Source organism: Heptranchias perlo, chromosome 4 (assembly GCF_035084215.1).
Source record: "Heptranchias perlo isolate sHepPer1 chromosome 4, sHepPer1.hap1, whole genome shotgun sequence".
Classification (NCBI taxonomy): Eukaryota; Metazoa; Chordata; class Chondrichthyes; order Hexanchiformes; family Hexanchidae; genus Heptranchias; species Heptranchias perlo.
Genome location: NC_090328.1, coordinates 124,030,095 through 124,055,424, shown reverse-complemented (window position 1 = coordinate 124,055,424; position 25,330 = coordinate 124,030,095). Strand labels below are relative to the sequence as shown.

Sequence of the window (25,330 nt, the reverse complement as noted above, 5' to 3'; positions counted from 1 at the left end):
TCAAAACTCCTTAGTTGTGCAGAGCTGTGAGGTCGAGAGACAACTCCTTATCTCCTCCCCACTACCTGCACAGCATCAGGACAATGTGGTATTCCTCACTGTGATGGGCCCTTGGCTCACAGCATTGTTTAGGTGTGAAAGGCCTTCCGTTCTTGTCGGAGACTGGGGCTCAGAGGCTCAGTTTGATTATACATTGTCTCGATGTTAATGTGTCTTCGTCAGGGGACCCTTATTTGATGTAAATGAGTCTCCGAAACTAATCATGGGCTGGAGCCTCTTTGACTGGCACCTGGGGTTAACCTAGGTTTCATATCTCGCAGCCTGTTTCATGTCTTGCAGTTTTACAGTGTTTTCCATATTTGTAGTCTTACAGACCTTGCTGTATGCAAATTGACTGCCGCTTTTCCTACAATAAACAATGATTACACTTCAAAAGTACTCCATTCGCTGTAAAGTGCTTTGGTCCTGAGATCATGAAAGGTGCAATATCAACACAAGTAATCATTTGTTTCTTTAATAACTTCTAGGGTATTGTGTTTAACATGGCTTCCAGAGCCTGCAACTGATATGCATTGAATATAATGGCTATTCATGGAGAGAAGCTTTTAAAATTCCTGTGTAAGTTCTTTTAGATTATATTATGTTGGTTACCTGTGACAAGCAAAAGACCATCAGGGGAATACATCAAATTCTAAGCTTCTTCATTTTGAACAATCTTAACACTACACAAGCATAATTGTTTGTCCCATCAGTACGACTATCTTGTACGACTTAAGGCAAGATCGTCTACGCGAAAAAAGTATTCTGGTAAGACTGTTTTTTTTATTTCATTGCAAGCACGTGCACAGATGAGAATGTAACAGGCAGTAACTTGACAAGCTGCGAAAGTATAGCTCCAATTGTTTATCTTTCATCGCAACCTTGAAAATTATCACTCCCTTTCAACACACTCCAGAATGGGCATTATTAATGTTTTTTTTTAGTTTTAGCTTCATTTTCTACCAGAGGAATGTCATGGCTTACATTAAGGAACCATCAGCTCCTGCGATTCAATCACATGATTTGAAATGAAATTGTCCTTTAGAATGAGATCCGAACAGTGTTATTAACATGATTTATTGCTTTGAATGTTAGCGTATATAATAGCATTAATATATATTTTATTGGTGGTAGTACCACAATTTTAGTGATTCTACTGCCAATGTTAATTTTTTAAAAATTCTTTCACGGGATGTGGGCATCGCTGGCGAGGCCAGCATTTATTGCCCATCCCTAATTGCCCTCGAGAAGGTGGTGGTGAGCCGCCTTCTTGAACCGCTGCAGTCCGTGTGGTGACGGTTCTCCCACAGTGCTGTTAGGAAGGGAGTTCCAGGATTTTGACCCAGCAACAATGAAGGAACGGCGATATATTTCCAAGTCGGGATGGTGTATGACTTGGAGGGGAACGTGCAGGTGGTGTTGTTCCCATGTGCCTGCTGCTCTTGTCCTTCTAGGTGGTAGAGGTCGCGGGTTTGGGAGGTGCTGTCGAAGAAGCCTTGGCGAGTTGCTGCAGTGCATCCTGTGGATGGTACACACTGCAGCCACAGTGAGCCGGTGGTGAAGGGAGTGAATGCTTAGTGTGGTGGATGGGGTGCTAATCAAGCAGGCTGCTTTATCTTGGATGGTGTCGAGCTTCTTGAGTGTTGTTGGAGCTGCACTCATCCAAGCAAGTCGAGAGTATTCCATCACACTCCTGACTTGTGCCTTGTAGATGGTGGAAAGGCTTTGGGGAGTCAGGAGGTGAGTCACTCGCTGCAGAATACCCAGCCTCTGACCTGATCTCGTAGCCACAGTATTTATATGACTGGTCCAGTTAAGTTTCTGGTCAATGGTGACCCCCAGGATGTTGATGGTGGGGGATTCGGTGATGGTAATGCTGTTGAATGTCAGGGGGAGGTGGTTAGACTCTCTCTTGTTGGAGATGGTCATTGCCTGGTACTTGTCTGGTGCGAATGTTACTTGCCACTTGTTAGCCCAAGCCTGGATGTTGTCCAGGTCTTGCTGCATGCGGGCTCGGACTGCTTCATTATTTGAGGGGTTGTGAATGGAACTGAACACTGTGCAGTCATCAGCGAACATCCCCATTTCTGACCTTATGATGGAGGGAAGGTCATTGATGAAGCAGCTGAAGATGGTTGGGCCTAGGACACTGCCCTGAGGAACTCCTGCAGCAATGTCCTGGGGCTGAGATGATTGGCCTCCAACAACCACTACCATCTTCCTTTGTGCTAGGTATGACTCCAGCCACTGGAGAGTTTTCCCCCTGATTCCCATTGACTTCAATTTTACTAGGGCTCCTTGGTGCCACACTCGGTCAAATGCTGCCTTGATATCAAGGGCAGTCACTCTCACCTCACCTCTGGAATTCAGCTCTTTTGTCCATGTTTGGACCAAGGCTGTAATGAGGTCTGAAGCCAAGTGGTCCTGGCGGAACCCAAACTGAGCATCGGTGAGCAGGTTATTGGTGAGTAAGTGCCGCTTGATAGCACTGTCGATGACACCTTCCATCACTTTGCTGATGATTGAGAGTAGACTGATGGGGCGGTAATTGGCTGGATTGGATTTGTCCTGCTTTTTGTGGACAGGACATACCTGGGCAATTTTCCACATTGTCGGGTGGATGCCAGTGTTGCAGCTGTACTGGAACAGCTTGGCTAGAGGCGCAGCTAGTTCTGGAGCACAAGTCTTCAGCACTACAGCTGGGATGTTGTCGGGGCCCATAGCCTTTGCTGTATCCAGTGCACTCAGCCGTTTCTTGATATCACGTGGAGTGAATCGAATTGGCCGAAGACTGGCTTCCGTGATGGTGGGGATATCGGGAGGAGGCTGAGATGGATCATCCACTCGGCACTTCTGGCTGAAGATGGCTGCAAACGCTTCAGCCTTGTCTTTTGCACTCACGTGCTGGACTCCGCCATCATTGAGGATGGGGATGTTTGCAGAGCCTCCTCCTCCCGTTAGTTGTTTAATTGTCCACCACCATTCACGACTGGATGTGGCAGGACTGCAGAGCTTTGATCTGATCCGTTGGTTGTGGAATCGCTTAGCTCTGTCTATAGCATGTTGCTTCTGCTGTTTAGCATGCATGTCGTCCTGAGTTGTAGCTTCACCAGGTTGGCACCTCATTTTTAGGTACGCCTGGTGCTGCTCCTGGCATGCTCTTCTACACTCCTCATTGAACCAGGGTTGATCCCCTGGCTTGTTGGTAATGGTAGAGTGAGGAATATGCCGGGCCATGAGTTTACAGATTGTGGTGGAATACAATTCTGCTGCTGCTGATGGCCCACAGCGCCTCATGGATGCCCAGTTTTGAGCTGCTAGATCTGTTCTGAATCTATCCCATTTAGCACGGTGGTAGTGCCACACAACACGTTGGATGGTGTCCTCAGTGCGAAGACGGGACTTCATCTCCACGAGGACTGTGCGGTGGTCACTCCTACGAATACTGTCATGGACAGATGCATTTGCGACAGGTAGATTGGTGAGGACGAGGTCAAGTAAGTTTTTCCCTCGTGTTGGTTCGCTCACCACCTGCCGCAGGCCCAGTCGAGCAGCTATGTCCTTCAGGACTCGGCCAGCTCGGTCAGTAGTGATGCTACCGAGCCACTCTTGGTGATGGACATTCAAGTCCCCCACCCAGAGTACATTTTGTGCCCTTGCTACCCTCAGTGCTTCCTCCAAGTGGTGCTCAACATGGAGGAGGACTGATTCATCAGCTGAGGGAGGACGGTAGGTGGTAATCAGCAGGAGGTTTCCTTGCCCATGTTTGACCTGATGCCATGAGATTTCATGGGGTCCAGAGTCAATGTTGAGGACTCCCAGGGCTACTCCCTCCTGACTGTATATCACTGTACCGCCACCTCTGGTGGGTCTGTCCTGCCGGTGGGACACGACATACCCAGGGATGGTGATGGAAGAGTCTGGGACGTTGGCTGAAAGATATGATTCTGTGAGTATGGCTATGTCAGGCTGTTGCTTCACTAGTCTGTGGGACAGCTCTCCCAATTTTGTCACAAGTCCCCAGATGTTAGTGAGGAGGACCTTGCAGGGTCGACTGGGCTTGGTGTTTTGCCGTTGTCGTGTCCGGTGCCTAGTGGTCCGATGCCGGGTGGTCCGTCCGGTTTTATTCTTATTATGACTTTTCGTAGCGAGATTTTACAACTGAGTGGCTTGCTCGGCCATTTCAGAGGGCAATTAAGAATCAACCACATTGCTGTGGGTCTGGAGTCACATATAGGCCAGACCGGGTAAGGATGGCAGGTTTCCTTCCCTCAAGGACATTAGTGAACCAGATGGACTTTTACGACTATCCGGTAGTTTCATGGCCATCATTACTGATACTAGTATTTTAATTCCAGATTTTTATTTAATTAATTGAATAGACCCCAATTAAACAAGGTTGACATGTGGCATGCTCCATGGCAGGTTCAATGGTTCTCTAAATCTCTCAATCGTCAAGTTAAACTTTTCTTATGTTAACAGCTGGAGATGCCTTGAAGGAAATCAGGGATATACAAGAGGCCAGAATTGGAGGAACGTAGACTTCTCACAGGGTTGTAGGCCTGAAGGAGGTTGCAGAGACAGGGAGAGGCAAGGCCGTGGTGGGATTTGAATACAAGAATGAGAATTTTAAGATCAAGGCATTTCTGGACTGAGAGCCAGTGTAGGTCAGCGAGCACAGGGGTGATGGGTGAACGGGACTTGGTGCGCATTAGGATATGGGCAGCAGAGTTCTGGATGAGCTCAAGGTTATGGAGGGTGGAAGATGGGATGCCGGCCAGGTTTCTGTTACCTCTTCTTAACCTTCACCTGTTATTCTCTCCTCTCCTTATTGTTTCTATTAGTTCTATAAAGCAGATTACATTGGCTAACCATATCAGTTCTGATGAAACGTTATCTTGTATTTCTCGTTCGGATGCTGACTAATCTGCTGTATATTTTCCAGCATTTCTCGTTTCTTTTTAATTATAGCACAAAGGACAGAGGAAGTTCTAGACTGTTTTACCAAATATATGTGAAGTGTACTGTCATCTCTTTATTCAGTGATTATAACCAGGAAAGATGTGATCTTTAAATGTTTGGTTGAGTGAAAGCACTGATTAAAAGGTGACACTTGTTACAATCTAATATATTGAAATGTTTTGGGCTGGTTTCTTTGGATTAAAACAGCCAACCTACACTCAACACCCTCGTGTCATGAACGAATAAGAAAGAATTAGCGGGATGATTTTGAGAGGGAACATTCAACCTGCCGAGGAAGATGTCACATATCATCCTTGTTTAGTTGAGGTCTATTTTGTCAAAGGGAGTGTTATTCATTAATTAACATTGGCAGTAGAATCACTAAAATTGTGATGCCACCACTGACAATCTGTCAATTAAAAGGAAATATATTAAAGGTATTATAGTCTCACTCATAACATCAACCTTTTCTGTTTCAGTTGCTGACTAACTTATTGTTCATTTCTAGAAGTTCTGTTTTAATTTTAGATTGCCATCATGTCTGGGTTTTCAATTTACCTTCACTTTAATTTCATTGTACTAAACTTTTTTTTGTTTAAATAAATCAATATCAAGCCCCAGAACCTTATCTTCCTTATGCTTCCCAAGCAATAATTGCTTATGAGAGTAAGCAGTCACTTTATAGTTTCAGAGACTTCAGTGGTTTATGACTCTGCAACGACAGACAAGGTTCTTAGGGAAGAAATCAGTGTCTAATAGTTTTTTACACAAATTGGGTAAAGACCAACCATTTCTCAGTGTACCTTTTCTGTTGGAGAATGATAAGGGCTCTCTTCATCTCTCAGAAGCTCCCCTTTTCATCCACATGATGCCCTTAGGTTAGAATTCACTCACAGCAACAACAGTAGTGATGCTGATTGTACTGTTATTTCCAAAAGGAATTAATAAGATAATGAAAAGGAAGAGAAAAAATAAATTACTTTTTGCCAAGATGAAAGTATGATCTTATCTATTGCATGGCATTTGGTATTAAGGGCTAAGCATCCCTGATCTGCAAGATGGTATGTCTAGCAAGTGCTAGTGACTATATCGCCATGACTGGCTTGATGATAATCTTCCAGCATCAAAACACACTCAGAGTACCGTACTGAGGGCACATTCGCTCCCTGCACCACTGGAGCACCGTGGCAGCAGCGTGTACCATCCACAGGATGCACTGCTGCAACTCGCCAAGGCTTCTTCGACAGCACCTCCCAAACCCGCGACCTCTACCACCTAGAAGGACAAGGGCAGCGGGCACATCGGAACAACACCACCTGCACGTTCCCCTCCAAGTCACACACCATCCTGACTTGGAAATATATCGCCGTTCCTTCATCGTCACTGGGTCAAAATCCTGGAACTCCCTTCCTAACAGCACTGTGGGAAAACCTTCACCACACGGACTGCAGTGGCTCAAGAAGGCGGCTCACCACCACCTTCTCAAAGGCAATTAGTGATGGGCAATAAATGCTGGCCTTGCCAGCGACGCCCACATCCCATGAACGAATTAAAAAAAAAGAAAATCCCTCTCTCTCCCTTCTGGGTGAAATGCCCTTATTACAGTAACTGGACCAGCATGTGTGAAGTGTGTTAAATTATATTACACCGGCAGGTCCTCCACGTCCCTGACCTTGCCGGGTTCATCGCCCACTAATGGGCTCACCCTTCCCGCCCTCCCCCTCCACCCCACCGCCCCGTAAAAATCGAGGCCTTGGTCTCTGTCTTACAGGATAGATACAGAATTATTGGAAGGAGTTCAGAGAGCAGGCTCCAAGGCTAATTTCTGAACTCAGGGAGAGTCCGAATTATAAGGAAATATTGTCTATTCTTGGACTTTGTTCTTTTGAGAAACAGAGGATGAGAGGGTATTTGATGGAGATATTTCCAGGGCATGAAGAAAATAGAGCCACAAAATATCTTCTGCTAGGTGCAGATTTGCGGACTCAGGGGCACAGCTTAAAGTTAAGAAGCATCAAAAGAAATTTAAGCAACATTTTTTTCAGTAGAAGGGTGATAGAAATATGGAATAGATTACCAGCCAGGCGGTAAAATAGAAAACCATGGCAGGCTTAAAAAAAGACTAAATGAATTTCTGAAACACAAACAGAAAATGCTGGAAACACCCAGCGGGTCAGGCAGCATCTGTGGAAAGAGAAAGAGAGCTAACGTCTCAGGTCGGTGACCTTTCATCATAACTCTGATTTGTTCTGATGAAAGACCATCGACCTGAAACGATAACTCAGTTTCTCTCTCCACAGATGCTGCCTGACCTGCTGAGTGTTTTCTAGTATTTTCTGTTTTTATTTCAGATTTGCAGCATCCGCAGTATTTTGCTTTTGTCGAAATGAATTTCTGTTGGTAAGTAAGATTCTGGCTACTGGCTTTGGAATCAGAGTGCGAAACCTGACAAGGTTGGAAGGCAAGGCTACATTGAACAATGGTCTTCTCCTGCCCACAACATTGCTCTGTTACTGTAATTTACCAAATAAATAAATAGAATGCAAGCTTTGGAATCAGTACCATTCCTCAACCAAGTGATGTGCAGTCCAACTGGCTGAGAGATCGTCCAAAGTAAAATTTGTAGCTCTCAGCATCACTTTCATACCCTCTGTAAAATGAATGGATTCCAATTTAGGGTGGTGTTGGTTCTGAATCTCTTTGTTCCAGAGAAGAATTCCTCTGATGACTATGTGTGGTAATATTGTCAATACGTGCATAGAATTACATAGAATTTTACAGCGCAGAAACAGGCCGTTCGGCCCGACAGGCCTATGCCAGTGTTTATGCTCCACACAAGCCTCCTCCCATCTTAATTCATCTCACCCTATCAACATATCCTTCTATTCCTTTCTCCTTCATCTACTCATCCAGCTTTCCCCTTAAATGCATCTGTGCTATTCACCTCAACTACTCCGTGTGGTTTCGAGTTCCACATTCTCACCACTCTCTGAGTAAAGTTTTGCTCGCTGAAATAGTACAACAGTGGACATTTTCACAAACACATTTGAGATGTTGCTACACAATTACATAGCAAGGACTTTTCACCCTCATCATATTATACAATAGTACAAATGGCACAAGAACTTGAAATCATGTCTTTCTCTGTGGTGATGTTATTTTGAAAACAGGCCCCACAGCATAAGTTGGAACATGTCAAACAAACCCACAAAAATAATCTAATAATACATGCAAAAGTAGCAAACAGCTGTTGCTGAGATGACCAGATCAGAATGATTGTTGAAAAGAAAAAAATTCAGCTAAGGTTCGCTAACATTATTTTACATTTTGTTTCATAATATATTGTGATGGTATTACGGTTGGGTTGCTCCAACTTGCCTCAGCATCTCCGGAGAAGGGACAGAGAAAAGAAACAGCCCAGGTTCACAATGTTGATTGCCATACAGCCTGCCCAAACCATCTCTCTATGGATATCTGAGGACAAGATTGGACTTGGCTGTGATGCCCACCAGACTTCACTGTAATGGGACCCGTTGCTAAATAGCCTGCTGTTCATCACTGTCCAGGTTTACAAATTAGGCCCTAAGCTTTGGAATTCCCTCCCTAAATCTCTCCGCCTCTCTACCTCTCTCTCCTCCTTTATGATGCTCCTGAAAACCTACCTCTTCGACCAAGCTTTTGGTCATCTGTCCCAATGGGCTCCATTTTAGCACCCGCGATCAGGTGCGTTCCTGGCAGGGGGGCTCCGAAAATCGGGGAATCCTGGAGCGGGTCGGGAGCCCGGCTCCAACCCGCCCACTTCCGGGTTCCTCACAGACGCGCCGATGTGCGCACGCAGCCCCCGCATGTGGGACTCCCGCAGGCAATTAAAGCCGGCGGGGTGCCACTTAAGAGTATTTGCCTTGCTTTTTCAGGTCAATAACAGACCTGATCAAGGGAATATTTCAGGAGGGGGGGGATTTTAGAAACAACTGGGACTGTTTCCCAAACTGGGGGAAACACTCCCAGTTGAAATGGACGTGTTGCAGCTATCAGCCTGTGGCAGCTGCAAAGGTCCATTTGACAGGTGGTGGGGGGGAGACCCTCACCCATTGCAGGAGGCCACTCTGTCACTTGGGACAAAGTTTGGCCTCCACCACCCTCCTCCTGACAATCAAATTCACCAACTTGCACACTTACCCCGGGGTCCGGAGACATGTACCTACATTGCGGACCCCCTCAGATGTACATCTTCCGGATGGGAGCCGCCATAGCTGCAGTCATGACCTCCTCGGAGGGCAAACAGCCTTGCCGGTCAAGCCGTCCACCTCTGACACGTGGAGCTGCACAACACAGTGCTGTGACACATCTACCTGCACAGCAGGAGGGAGGGCAACCGCAGAGAGAGATGCGTCGCAGAGGGCACTACCCTCGCCACAGGGTCCACAGACCAAGGCTCAGCTTCCTGGACCTCTCTGAGCAGCAGTGCACACGGAGGCTCAGAGTCACTCGACATGTAGTCGTGGACATCTGCAGCCTCCTTGATGCCGAGCTGCTCCCGGCTGGCCCGAGCACCATCTTCTTACCTGTCGCTGTCAAAGTCACCACTGCCCTCAACAACTTCTCCTCCGCATCCTTCCAGGGTGCCACCGGGGACATCGCCGACGTCTCTCAGTCGCCTGCACAAAAGAGCCCTGCAAATACACCTACAGCCACTTTGCAGTGACACAATGGGTGGCATCAGGTGTGGGGTCTTCATTGTGATCCTCAAGAAAGGGCATTATTGCACAAACCAGAAAAGATTCGCAAAGATGTGGCAGTAGTGGTGACAATGTAATATGTGATGTGAGTTGATCAGAAATTAAACATAAGTAAAAACCATGACAAACCCTCAAACACCCGTGTGCATCCCCTTCATGCTCACAACAAGTTTGGCTTACGCTTCCTACTGCACAGATGTGATGCATGCCCTGTGGCTGCAGCACAGGTAGTGGCAGGTTGAGTGAGGCTGACCGTGAAAGAGATGCACGAGAGGGTGAGTATGAGATAGAGCCATGAGATTGTATGAGGATTGGGTTGAGTGGTAGTGGCGGGATGAGTACTGGCGAGGTGAGTAAGTGCAGGTAAGATGAGGATGAGGTTTGAGTGGGTGTGAGGGGTGATGTGACAGAGTAGTTATGGCAGTGCAGAAGGAGATGTGGGGTGGGGGCGGAGATGTGGCAGACGGAGTGTAGGGGAAAGACTACGTGTACTCACTTTGGCTGACCTACTTAGGTCATTGCAGCGCCTCCTGCACTGTATGCAGGTGGGCGATATGTTGGTGGTGCAGGTGACCTCCTCTGCCACCTCGGACCAGGCCTTCCTGGTGGCAGAGGCAGGCCGCTTCCTCCCCCTCGCTGGGGGGAAAATCTCTGTCCTCCCCCTCCTCCTCACCCCATCTAATGATACCTGGAGTGAGGCATCATTAAACCTGGGAGCAGCCTTCCCCCTGGGCTGCTGTATTTTTTCCTATTTGTTGCAGCATCAGTCAGTGGAGGACTGCCCCTTTAAATAGAGCTCCTCCAGCTGACAGACCTTACTGCGCATGCGCAGCCCGCCCGACGCGCAGCTCAGCAGCGGGGAACCCGGAAGACCAGGTAAGTGGATCCAATTAGGCTGCGATCGCGCGCGGGGCAGACTGATTTCGCCGGGCGCGTTACCCACGCGCCCAATAGCCCCCTCGCCGCGAACCCACAGCCCTGGCAATATCGAGCCCAATATCTCCTTAATAATAGGTACCAACGATATAGGTAAAAAACGGGATGAGGTCCTACAAGCTGAATTTAGGGAGTTAAAAGTTAAACTAAAAAGTAGGACCTCAAAGGTAGTAATCTCAGGATTGCTACCAGTGCCACGTGCTAGTCAGAGTAGGAATGACAGGATAGATAGGATGAATACGTGGCTTGAGAGATGGTGCAAGAGGGAGGGATTCAAATTCCTGGGCCATTGGAACCGGTTCTGGGGGAGGTGGGACCAGTACAAATTGGACAGTCTGCATCTGGGCAGGACTGGAACCAATGTCCTAGGGGGAGTGTTTGCTAGTGCTGTTGGGGAGGGTTTAAACTAATGTGGCAGGGGGATGGGAACCGATGCAGGAAGTCAGTGGGAAGTAAAGTGGTATCAGAAACAAAAGGCAGTAAGGGAGAGTGTACAGAACATGACCGGACAGATGGTTTGAGAAAGCAGGGCAAAGACCAAGGGAAGTCGAGATTAAACTGCATTTATTTCAATGCAAGACGTCTGATGGGCAAGGCAGATGAACTCAGGGCATGGATGGGTACATGGGACTGGGATGTTATAGCTATTACTGAAACATGGCTAAGGGAGGGGCAGGACTGGCAGCTCAATGTTCCAGGGTACAGATGCTATAGGAAAGATAGAGCAGGAGGTAAGAGAGGAGGGGGAGTTGCGTTCTTGATTAGGGAGAACATCACGGCAGTAGTGAGAGGGGATATATCCGAGGGTTCGCCCACTGAGTCTATATGGGTAGAACTGAAAAATAAGAAGGGAGAGATCACTTTGATAGGATTGTACTACAGACCCCCAAATAGTCAACGGGAAATTGAGGAGCAAATATGTAAGGAGATTACAGACAGCTGCAAGAAAAATAGGGTGGTAATAGTAGGGGACTTTAACTTTCCCAACATTGACTGGGACAGCCATAGCATTAGGGGCTTGGATGGAGAGAAATTTGTTGAGTGTATTCAGGAGGAATTTCTCATTCAGTATTTGGATGGCCTGACTAGAGAGGGGGCAAAACTTGACCTCCTCTTGGGAAATAAGGAAGGGCAGGTGACAGAAGTGTTAGTGAGGGATCACTTTGGGACCAGTGATCATAATTCCATTAGTTTTAAGATAGCTATGGAGAATGATAGGTCTGGCCCAAAAGTTAAAATTCTAAATTGGGGAAAGGCCAATTTTGATGGTATTAGACAGGAACTTTCAGAAGTTGATTGGGAGAGTCTGTTGGCAGGCAAAGGGACGTCTGGGAAGTGGGAGGCTTTCAAAAGTGTGTTAACCAGGGTTCAGGGAAAGCACATTCCTCATAAAGTGAAGGGCAAGGCTGGTAGAAGTAGGGAACCTTGGATGACTCGGGAGATTGAGGCCCTAGTCAAAAAGAAGAAGGAGGCATATGACATGCATAGGCAGCTGGGATCAAGTGGATCCCTTGAAGAGTATAGAGATTGCCGGAGTAGAGTTAAGAGAGAAATCAGGAGGGCAAAAAGGGGACATGAGATTGCTTTGGCAGATAAGACAAAGGAGAATCCAAAGAGCTTCTACAAATACATAAAGGGCAAAAGAGTAACTAGGGAGAGAGTAGGGCCTCTTAAGGATCAACAAGGTCATCTATGTGCGGAACCACAAGAGATGGGTGAGATCCTAAATGAATATTTCACATCGGTATTTACGGTTGAGAAAGGCATGGATGTTAGGGAACTTGGGGAAATAAATAGTGATGCCTTGAGGAGTGTAAATATTACAGAGAGGGAGGTGCTGGAAGTCTTAACGCGCATCAAGGTAGATAAATCTCCGGGACCTGATGAAATGTATCCCAGGACGTTATGGGAGGTTAGGGAGGAAATTTCAGGTCCCCTAGCAGAGATGTTTGAATCATCGACAGCTACAGGTGAGGTGCCTGAAGATTGGAGGGTAGCAAATGTTGTGCCTTTGTTTAAGAAGGGCGGCAGGGAAAAGCCTGGGAACTACAGACCGGTGAGCCTGAGATCTGTAGTGGGTAAGTTGTTAGAGGGTATTCTGAGAGACAGGATCTACAGGCATTTGGAGAGGCAGGGACTGATTAGGAACAGTCAGCATAGTTTTGTGAGAGGAAAATCATGTCTCACGAATTTGATTGAGTTTTTTGAAGGGGTAACCAAGAAGATTGATGAGGGCTGTGCAGTAGATGTGGTCTACATGGACTTTAGCAAAGCCTTTGACAAGGTACCGCATGGTAGGTTGTTACATAAGGTTAAATCTCACGGGATCCAAGGTGAGGTAGCCAATTGGATACAAAATTGGCTTGACGACAGAAGACAGAGGGTGGTTGTAGAGGGTTGTTTTTCAGACTGGAGGCCTGTGACCAGCGGTGTGCCTCAGGGATCGGTGCTGGGTCCACTGTTATTTGTTATTTATATTAATGATTTGGATGAGAATTTAGGAGGCATGGTTAGTAAGTTTGCAGATGACGCCAAGATTGGTGGCATTGTGGACAGTGAAGAAGGTTATCTAGGATTGCAACGGGATCTTGATAAATTGGGCCAGTGGGCCGATGAATGGCAGATGGAGTTTAATTTAGATAAATGTGAGGTGATGCATTTTGGTAGATCGAATCGGGCCAGGACCTACTCCGTTAATGGTAGGGCGTTGGGGAGAGTTATAGAACAAAGAGATCTAGGAGTACAGGTTCATAGCTCCTTGAAAGTGGAGTCACAGGTGGATAGGGTGGTGAAGAAGGCATTCGGCATGCTTGGTTTCATTGGTCAGAACATTGAATACAGGAGTTGGGATGTCTTGTTGAAGTTGTACAAGACATTAGTAAGGCCACACTTGGAATACTGTGTACAGTTCTGGTCACCCTATTATAGAAAGGATATTATTAAACTAGAAAGAGTGCAGAAAAGATTTACTAGGATGCTACCGGGACTCGATGGTTTGACTTATAGGGAGAGGTTGGATAGACTGAGACTTTATTCCCTGGAGAGTAGGAGGTTAAGGGGTGATCTTATAGAAGTCTATAAAATAATGAGGGGCATAGATAAGGTAGATAGTCAAAATCTTTTCCCAAAGGTCGGGGAGTCTATAACGAGGCGACATAGATTAAAGGTGAGAGGGGAGAGATACAAAAGGGTCCAGAGGGGCAATTTTTTCACTGAAAGGGTGGTGAGTGTCTGGAACGAGCTGCCAGAGGCAGTAGTAGAGGCGGGTACAATTTTGTCTTTTAAAAAGCATTTGGACAGTTACATGGGTAAGATGGGTATAGAGGGATATGGGCCAAGTGCAGGCAATTGGGACTAGCTTAGTGGTATAAACTGGGCGACATGGACATGTTGGGCCGAAGGGCCTGTTTACATGTTGTAAACTTCTATGATTCTAAACAGAAAATGCTGGAAATACTCAGCAAGACAGGCAGCATCTGTGGAGAAAGAAACACTGTAACTCTGTTTCTTTGTCCACCGATGCTGCCTGACTTGCTGAATATTTCCAGCATTTTCTGTTTTTATTTCATATTTCCAGCAGCCACAGTATTTTGTTTTTGATCTAATATCTCCTCATGTGGCTCGATGTCAAATTTTGTCTGATAACGCTCTGTGAAGTGCCTTGGGACGTAAAGACACTATATAAATGCAAATTTTTGTCATGCACCATTTTTAACGCAATGGTTAATGTGTTTGTGTTGAATTCCTATCTCCGCTACTTTAATGGCTTTAGTGGTTAACCTTTAATGACTGTGGTAAAATAGCACCGACAGGTATTTGTAAATGCTTTAACCAGTGTAGTAAATATATCCTGCAGAGAAAATTAAACCCTGTTTTTTTATTGTATGTCATACCTCTTCAAAAAAAATACAAGAGTCTTCACTGAAGTGAGTATTGATTTGGCAGTTTATTGATGGCTGCAGTGTGCAGTACTTCAAAGACTTGCTACAGAATATTTGCAGCAGTTGAGGGACAACTACAATGAAAATAACCTCATTGCTAGTTATTTCCTTCCATTCAATTTTAGCTCGAGAATACTCCCTTGTAAACTAATTTAGAATTTTTGCACTGCTCTCCAGGTAAAGAGAGGGAGAGAAATGCAATGAAAGAAGCTGGTATATATGAGAGAGAGAGAGAGAGATAGAAATAGATTGAAAGATAGATAGATGGATGGATGGAGAGAGAAATCTCAAGGGTTTCAGATAATGGCTGTAAACTGCAAGAATTTAATGTATAAAAGAATGAAAGAAAGACTTGCATTTATACAGCAGCCTTCACGACCTCAAGACACCCTAAAGCGCTTTATAGCTAATGAAGTACTTTTGAAGTGTAGTCACTGTTGTAATGTGGGAAACGCGGCAGCCAGTATACAAAGATGCCTGTGGGGCTCTACTATACGGTTCCATTTTATTGCCAGAAGCTGGTATCCCTTTGCATTCTATGTAACCAATGTATCCACACTGAATGGTGGATTTTTGTGATATCGTCACTGGACGTTTATCAAGTTTTAATCCCCAGCTGGTTAGTCAACAGGAGATACAAGGGTAGTTTTTCCTGTATGGTGTCTGCGGAGTGCCTTGCAGGAAGCAGCTGCCTGGGGGAACTCCAGACGTAAGCCTGCCCACCGGCTCAGCTGCACACCTAAAAACATCAACGCAGCTGCAGTCTTGTGAGACCCGTGACGGAGCTCCTGGATGATTAGATAAGGGCCTTCTAGCTGGAGTGCAACAGCCATAAGGCCCCACCATTGTTTCTAATGGTCCTGTGGATGGGGAGAAATAAAAAAAAATCATTTGTATTCAATGTCTTTTATCTAATGCCCCCTCTCACGGCAACCTTGCACACCTTCCAGAACGGAGGGGTCCCCCGGGCAGGCCCAACTCTGCAGTAAAATGAGGCAGGAGGCTAGAACCACCCCATCCCACCTGATTAAAATACCAACACTAGGCATGAACCTACTCCAGGTGTAGGCCCACTGGAGCAACACAGTTGACATTACAGGTCTCTGTCTCTTCTTCTCGTGCCTTTGGAACAGCAATTCCCTAGACAATGAAGAGGAATGTCTGCCTCATGTTCTTCCCATTCCCTTCCCAGTTGTTTTCTCTTTTTTAAAAATTTCGAAATATACTCTACTTCATAAAATTTAAAGATACAGACAGTTCAATGTAAAAAAAATAAAATTCCAAGCAATACTGTTCAAACCAATACAATGCAGACTGTATGCACTATGATCCCATTATTACAATTCAAAACACAGTACATATCTCCTAATAGATTCTGTACAATACAAGGGGGAATGGCCTTACACAGTGGCCTTTTCCCCATGGAGCATTTGCGTAGGCCGCACCTTGCTTGAGTGCGTCCCGCAGCACGTACTCCTGGACCAGTTGTTTTCCCATTAATGAGCCCGTCCGATACAGCATGTACAGCCACAGTGCACTGTTACATTCCAGCCTCCTTCCAGCCCCAATAATTACACATCACAGCGAAGCTGGTGAAGCCTTATACAAAGTGGCCTTATAAGTATCGTCATTGGCATTTAATTCCTCCCAATGAAATGTAGTTAAACGCTTGAATATTTTAAACTTAGACCAGTGTGGTCAATAAGCCTATCTTGGTTGCACACTGCAAAGAATGAAAAATTAATTACATAATTTAACAGACTTGAGTTTTACAAGGTGATAAAGAAATTGTTATTAAACGTCAAGCAGAAACAAAGCAGCTCGATGAGAATGTTTGTGACAAACAGCAGCAGTGACAACAGATGTTTCAAAAGTGCAGATTAAGTTATTACAGATTTTAAAAGGTAATTTTTAATATAAATTACACATCGCCCGGCGAGATTTCCAAACAAAAATAATCCAAAAGCGTCTGTCGATGTGGCAGCAGGATGCACAATGTGAAAAGCCATCAAAAATATTGTTGTTCCATCAGTGCAGTCGGATACAATACTTAGTGACACAATCGTGCACATCCACTATTTGCAGGCAAACAAAGCACAGGAGCATTTCACTGAACCACTGCGATCTCTTTGGGGAAAATGCAAACATGGGTTGCAGGCTTCAAAAACAGGTTAAAAGGACAGTGTCACCACATTGGGGATTGTTTATGTTTCAGCCTGGGTTGCCAACCCTCCAGGAATTAAAGACAAATTTCTTGGCTACTGCTGCAAGCAACCCAGGGGAAAAATCATGGGGGCATTAAAAGAAATTGTATGTTATTTTTTCATTTTCTTTGAACACTTTCATTTTTACTTCTAAAAATATTGGAGATGGGTGACAAAAAGGGCTGTTTGACTGACAGTCGAGAATCATCAAATCGGGTAACGAAGAGTCTGTTCGCTTTCTAATTGATGTAGGAAGACCGCAAGGATGGGAGTGTCAGGTGACCAATGGCGGGAACGTGGGGACAGCGTGGTTGGAGGTAGGAGGTCATGTGATGAGACCTCCTGGAATATGTCCCACCAGAGTTGGTAACCCTGTTTTCAGGCAAAGGCGAGTTCCCAGAAAGAGTCAGCAGATGCATGCTCCATAAGCTCTGGTGCAGCCATGCTATGTTTGTGATCAGGGAAAGTTTCTTGGATGGTTGGCAGGACTTCTGCTGCAGCAGGAGCTTTTGTGATTTTTTTTTTTACTGCTGCCCATCCTTAGATCTGCCGACTCAGCGCAGGCCAGGGTTTAATTCTGGGACCTCCCTGATCTGCATGGTTCAGTACCACATGGCATCTGTCAAATAAGCCTTCGTGGGAGCATGACTTATTTTGCTGAATGTGTTTTCTTGATTCTCTTTGTGTGAATTTTGTACTGAGGAATGGGACACTTTCCATTTTCACACCCACCATCAATGTTGAGTAGTCCTAGACCAGGCACTGCAGAATTAGATGTAGAATAAAGCTCTCTATATGCCTCAGCCCCAACCTGAGGCAAGTGTCCCCGACTGCACCAGTTCAACAACTTTCCAATTGCCATCTAAATATTCTGTGGCCTCTCTGTGAGATTGGCAATTAGTGACAGAATTAAGAACAGTTTTGTGTCTATTAGGCACTAGACAGAAACAATCCTAATTTACTTCCTGGAGAACCCTCACTACCAGCAGAGGAGATTTTTATTTTCCTAATCAGTCTGGGTTTTTTCCTTTAAAAGCCCACACTGTGATAAAAAGTAATTTATTAGTAGTATCGATCTCAGTTGGTGATGAAAGAGCATCACATTAATGATTGCACTTTCGGACATTACGCTGCATGCAAACATGGCAAAGTGTTTTATTTTAATTTGAAGACCAACTCCTCTGTGTTTTCCTAATTGTTCTTCTCCAGTCTCCCCCTATTGACATGGTTGCAGTGACTTGCTACTAGATCTAGGAACATAGGAATATAGAAACAGGAATAGGCCATTCAGCCCCTCAAGCCTGTTCCACCATTCAATTCGATCATGACTGACCTGTAACTTAACCCCATCTAGCCACCTTGGCCCCGTAACCCTTAATACCCTTGCCTAACAAAAATCTATCAATCTCAGTTTTGAAATTTTCAATTGAGCTCCAACCTCAACAGCTTTTTGGGGGAGAGAGTTCCAGATTTCCACTACTCTTTGTGAGAAGAAGTCCTCCCTCACATCACCCCTGAATGGCCTAGTTCTAATTTTAAGGTTATGCCCCCTTGTTCTGGACTCCCCCACTCCCCAGTGGAGCAGCAATCTCCGAATCAACTGTTAAGAAGTACTTAAGAGTAGCTGAGGACTGACTCACCCTCAGTGATTTCTCCCTCCCTCTCTGAACAACAGTTCGAATAAAAGGTCTTCGACCTGAAATGTTAACTCTGTTTCTTTCTCCACAGATGCTGCCTCACTTGCTGAGCTTCTCTATCATAGTATCATAGTGGGTACAACACAGGAGGAGGCCAATCGGCCCATCATGCCTGTGCCAGCTCTTTGAACGAGTTATCCAATTAGTCCCATTCCCCTGCTCTTTCCCCATAGCCCTGCAGTTTTTTTCCCTTCAGGTATTTATCCATTTCCCTTATGAAAGTTACTATTGAATCTGCTTCCACCACCGTTTCAGGCAGTGCATTCCAGATCATTACAGCTCGCTGCATAATATGTTCCTGATATTTCTGTTGCACAGAAATGTTGCAGTGTATTTAATAGAGTTTCTCAAAATTTGATATTTAAGTCAAATAGGATGTTTAGAATGCAAATGGATTTCTCAGCAGCCCTCATACCTTAGGTAGCTGCGTGAAGTGAGTGCCTGGTAGATTTCTAAAGCAGTCTTCATTTTAAAATAACAAACCCTTTGGTCTGAATCCATAAGTCAATCTACCACAGTATTATTCTGTATAATTGTTATAGGCAATTCATATTCACCAAAACTCAGAAGTAGGGCATCACTAAATAAATGAGTTCTCCCTGCACTTGAGGCAACAAAGTACAGTCGTGCCTCTCTATAATGCTGCTTGAGAACCATACAGAAAGAACAGTGAAAGAGGCACTTTGCATACTCTATTACAGAGGTCGGCAGCAACAAGATGTGTTACTCCGGGGATTTTGAGGTCGTAAAGAGTCTCAAACCAAGAATTTTTCAAATGCTGAAAGACCAGCATCTTCTGTTTTTATTTCTGATTTTTAGCATCAGCAGTATTTCCTTTTTATCTCCATGGCAGTTTGTAGTCCTGTTTTCATAAATAATTAATACATACCGTTAAATGTTTTATATCATATATACTTGCACATAAGGTGATCCGCATATATAGCAACCTACAAATACCACATTGATGTGATTTGTTTTTTTTTAACAGCTTTACCTTCAAACAGCAAAAAATTCAAATTCAGCACTAACTCCCCCCAGGGCAGAATATTTGATTTACGAAGGTGCAAAGAATGGAATAAAATATATAGAAGAACGAACGAACTTGCATCCTAGATCATGTGCTCAAGTCTCTGGAGTGCGGCTTGAACCCACGATCTTCTGACCTTTGAGCCAAAGCTGACAGCTACATCTGTACTTGCAGGTTTGGGAGTATTTTATATACAAAATGCAAATATACCTTCCATCTCTTTTTCCAATTCGGCTTGCTTGGAAACAAAAGGTCATGTTTAGGAAGGTAAATTCGAAATTATCTTTTTAGCACTGTATTTGCCCACTTTATTTGTGGCTGGATCTGGCTGTGTGTTCTAGATGCAGGTTGACACATGTATTTTCAGACTATACTTGCAATGCCACGGCCTATATTAAGTTCCCAAAAAGAAACGTACACCATTACATTTATGGCCCTTTTCTGTCCTAGATACTCCAGGTACTTTGGCTTAGCTCCCTTAAATCTTGAGTGTCTCTTCACTGACCCTGATATCTAGGTAAGTTTTTGAGAGTGAACTCAGAATAACGAATGGAAAAGCAAATTGCTCCGGGTACTAGATCTGCCTTCTGCCCCCATAGGACCTCACTCACATCTTCACAAAATCAGAGCCTTACAGTGTCAACCGTCATTTCAGTCTTTGTTGAATAACAGATAAACAAGCAAATATCTACCAATAATTTAATATATTTGCCGGAAATATTATACTAACCAGTTTCTTCAATGAAAATAATAAATGGTCGCAACCTATGTGCTGAGCTATTATTTTGTACTTAACGATTGTATACGCAATATTCTTTCCTTCCTGTAGTTTTTCCAACTTTGGTGCAAAAATGGCCTAACCTATCTTTCTGAAAGGTCCAACCCAACGCAACTCCAATTGTTCAACAATTCCAGGTCATGAAATATCCCAAAAATCAATTTTTCTGGATTTGAATAACATGTAAACTACATTCAAAGAACTGCCAGCCATACACATATCTCAACAAATTGTGTAATATGTGTTTGCTTAAATGTGGCTTGGCTTGTCCCTCAGACAACTAACAAATACTTGCAACATTTGTTATGAGTAAGGCTCAGGACATCATTTTGACTACAGCTTGATTTTAAACCCTGTGGGGAGGAATTTGCGCCATGTTACAACTCAAAAACATGGCAGATAGTTGAGGAAAATAGGGAGGCAAAGTCTTCCACCAAACCCCACCCCGAAAATTGGCCATGTTGATCTTCCTGCACTTTTTACGAGAGCTCTTCTCCCCCTCACCCATTGCCCACTCCACCACATGTAAATAATGGTAAGGGAGTGAGGCTTAAATCTTTGGTGGATTTCCTTCCATTCCTGCCTCTGCACTCTGATGGAAAGAAAGGCCTGAAAGCAAGAGGCAGTAGGGTATTGTGAGAGCAGGCGGCAGGAGGAATGAACTGCATTGTATCCATGTGAGGCAATCTGGCCAATTCATCTTCTTCTACCAACCATTTCAATTTTTTTAAAATTTGTTCCTGGGATGTAGGCGTCGCTGGCAAGACACTCAGTCAAATGCTGCCTTAATGTCAGGGGCTGTCATTTTCACCTCACCTCTGGAATTCAGCTCTTTTGTCCATGTTTGGACCAAGGCTGTAATGAGGTCCAGAGCCGAGTGGTCCTGGCCGAACCCAAACTGAGCATCGGTGAGCAGGTTATTGGTCGCTTGATATGACTTTCGACGACACATTCCATCACTTTGCTGATGATTGAGAGTAGACTGATGGGGTGGTAATTGGCCGGATTGGATTTGTCCTGCTTTTTGTGGACAGGACATACCTGGGCAATTTTCCATATTGTTGGGTAGATGCCAGTGTTATAGCTGTACTGGAACAGTTTAGCTAGAGGCACGGCTAGTTCTGGAGCACAAGTCTTCAATTTATGGCCCATCCCTAATTGCCCTTGAGAAGGTGGTGGTGAGCCCACTTCTTCAACCGCTGCAGTCCATTTGATGAAGGTTCTTCCACAGTGCTGTTAGGAAGGGAATTCCAGGATTTTGACCCAGCAATGAAGGAACGGAGATATATTTCCAAGTCGGGATGGTATGTAACTTGGAGGGGAATGTGCAGGTGGTGTTGTTCCCATGTGCCTGCTGCCCTTGTCCTTCTAGGTGGTAGAGGTCGCGGGTTTGGGAGGTGCTGTCGAAGAAGCCTTGGCGAGTTGCTGCAGTGCATCCTGTGGATGGTGCACACTGCAGCCACTGTGCGCCGGTGGTGAAGGGAGTGAATGTTTAGGGTGCTTGATGGGGTGCCAATCAAGCGGGTTGCTTTGTCTGGATGGTGTTGAGCTTCTTGAGTGTTGTTGGAGCTGCACTCATCCAGGCAAGTGGAGAGTATTCCATCACACTCCTGACTTGTGCCTTGTAGATGGTGGAAAGGCTTTGGGGAGTCAGGAGGTGAGTCAGTCGCCGCAGAATACCCAGCCTCTGACCTGCTCTTGTAGCCACAGTATTTATGTGGCTGGTCCAGTTATGTTTCTGGTCAATGGTGACCCCCAGGATGTTGATGGTGGTGGATTCGTCGATGGTAATGCCATTGAATGTCAAGAGGAGGTGGTTAGACTCTCTCTTGTTGGAGATGGTCATTGCCTGACACTTGTCTGGGGAGAATGTTACTTGCCGCTTATCAGCCCAAGCTTGGATATTATCCAAGTCTTGCTGCATGCGGGCTCGGGCTGCTTCATTATCTGAGGGGTTGCAAATGGAACTGAACACTGTGCAATCATCAGCGAACATCCCCATTTCTGACCTTATGATGGAGGGAAGATCATTGATGAAGCAGCTGAAGATGGTTTGGCCTAGGACACTGCCCTGAGGAACTCCTGCAGCAATGTCCTTAGGCTGAGATGATTGGCCTCCAACAACCACTACCATCTTCCTTTGTGCTAGTTATGACTTCAACCACTGGAGAGTTTTCCCCCTGATTCCCATTGACTTCAATTTTACTAGGGCTCCTTGGTGCCACACTCGGTCAAATGCTGCCTTGATGTCAAGGGCAGTCACTCTCACCTCACCTCTGGAATTCAGCTCTTTTGTCCGTGTTTGGACCAAGGCTGTAATGAGGTCTGAAGCCAAGTGGTCCTGGCGGAACCCAAACTGAGCATCGGTGAGCAGGTTATTGGTCGCATGATACTACTGTTGACGACACCTTCCATCACTTTGCTGATGATTGAGAGTAGACTGATGGGACGGTAATTGGCCGGATTGGATTTGTCCTGCTTTTTGTGGACAGGATATACCTGGGCAATTTTCCACATTGTCGGATAGACGCCATTATTGTAGCTGTACTGGAACAGCTTGGCTAGAGGCGCAGCTAGTTCTGGAGCACAAGTCTTCAGCACTACAGCTGGGATGTTGTCGGGGCCCATAGCCTTTGCTGTATCCAGTGCACTCAGCCGTTTCTTGATATCACGTGGAATGAATCGAATTGGCTGAAGACTGGCTTCTGTGATGGTGGGGATATCGGGAGGAGGCCGAGATGGATCATCCACTCAACACTTCTGGCCGAAGATGATTGCAAATGCTTCAGCATTATCTTTTGCACTCACGTGCTGGACTCCGCCATCATTGAGGATGGGGATGTTTACAGAGCCTCCTCCCCCCATTAGTTGTTTAATTGTCCACCACCATTCACGACTGGATGTGGCAGGACTGCAGAGCTTTGATCTGATCCGTTGGTTGTGGAATCGCTTAGCTCTGTCTATAGCATGTTGCTTCCACCATTTAGCATGCATGTAGTCCTGAGTTGTCGCTTCACCCGGTTGGCACCTCATTTTTAGGTACTCCTGGTGCTGCTCCTGGCATGCTCTTCTACACTCCTCATTGAACCAGGGTTGATTCCCTGGATTGTTGGTAATGGTAAAGTGAGGAATATGCCAGGCCATGAGGTTACAGATTGTGCTGGAATACAATTCTGCTGCTACTGATGGCCCACAGCACCTCATGGATGCCCAGTTTTGAGCTGCTAGATCTGTGCTGAATCTATCCCATTTAGCACAGTGATAGTGCCACACAACACATTGGATGGTGTCCTCAGTGCGAAGACGGGACTTCATCTCCATGAGGACCGTGCGGTGGTCACTCCTTCCAATACTGTCATGGACAGATGCATCTGCGACAGATAGATTGGAGAGGACGAGGTCAAGTAGGTTTTTACCTCCTGTTGGTTCGCTCACCTCGTGCTGCAGGCCCAGTCTGGCAGCTATGTCCTTCAGGGTTCGGCCAGCTCGGTCAGCAGTATTGCTACTGAGCCACTCTTAGTGATGGACATTGAAGTCCCCCACCCAGAGTACATTCTGTGTCCTTGCTACCCTCAGTGCTTCCTCCAAGTGGTGCTCAACATAGAGGAGGACTGATTCATCAGCTGAGGGAGGACATTAGGTGGTAATCAGCAGGAGGTTTCCTTGCCCATGTTTGACCTGATGCCATGAGATTTCATGGGGTCCAGAGTCAATGTTGAGGACTCCCAGGGCCATTCCCTCCTGACTGTATATCACTGTACCGCCACCTCTGGTGGTTCTGTCCTGCCGGTGGGACAGGACATACCCAGGGATGGTGATGGAAGAGTCTGGGACATGGGCTGAAAGATATGAGTCTGTGAGTATGGCTATGTCAGGCTGTTGCTTGACTAGTCTGTGGGACAGCTCTCCCAATTTTGGCACAAGTCCCCAGATGTTCGTGAGGAGGACTTTGCAGGGTTGACTTGGCTTGGTTTGCCTTTGTCGTGTCCGGTGTCTCGTGGTCCGATGCCAGGTGGTTTGTCCGGTTTTCTTCTTATTGTGACTTTTTTTTAGCGAGATTTTACAACTGAGTGGCTTGCTCGGCCATTTCAGAGGGCGATTAAGAATCACGCACATTTCATGGCCACCATTACTGATACTAGTTTTTTTTGTTCCAGGTTTTTTAACTCATGACTCCTGATTATTGGTCCAGGCCTCTGGATTACTGGTCCATTAACATAACCACTATGCTACTGTACCCTTAATTACCAATTATGCTCAGCTGGGCTCATTCAAAACCAATGAAACATTTGGACCTGGCACATTTTGAGGCCTGCATCTCCCTTTAAAACTGGCCCAACCCATTTCAGCTACTGCAGCACCATTATATTTACCTTCTCCACAGGGGTAGAGTCCCACTGAAGAGTGTCGGGAATCCATCCTGAATATGTAATTAGCTCAGACCCAGGGGAAGTGGTTTGGGGTCACCATGGGGCCAGAACAGCAGGCAGATGTGTTGCCTCATCACACTTCAGGCAGGAAACTCAAGTGTGAGGAAAATGCACCCCCTTATGTCCAGTGACGACTTAAAGAGACTGTTTAATCCTTCGCTTATAGCAAAGATAGTTAATTTTTGTCACATACATGTTATGTCTTATAGGTGAGCGTCTACATTATGTAGTAACTTATTATTTATTGCCAGTTTCTACAAAAAGAACATGTTAATAAAGGCAGTTAAATGCAAACGATCTATGGCATAAGTAAAAATTAAAATCTTAAATGTTCACAGCTTGACCTGGTTTCTGTGTAAATTAACTATGAATAAGTAATTGTAGTCTAGTGGTTATGGTACTAGATTAGCTGCCCAGAGGTCACGAGTTTAGGTCACACCATGGCAAGTGGTGAAATTAAATTAAATTCAATAAGTCTGGTCACAAAATCATAGAATCATAGAAAATTTACGGCACAGACGGAGACCATTCGGCCCATTGTGTCCACATCGGCCAAAAATGAACCACCCAACCTAAT

The 25,330-nt window shown here is 45.4% G+C and overlaps 1 protein-coding gene across 3 annotated transcripts in view; it reads left to right on the top strand.

The window, feature by feature from the left end:
• The window catches only part of LOC137321269 (leucine-rich repeat and immunoglobulin-like domain-containing nogo receptor-interacting protein 2), a 304,238-nt gene that overhangs the window by 267,174 nt on the left and 11,734 nt on the right, over positions 1 to 25,330 (top strand). The window lies entirely within an intron of this gene.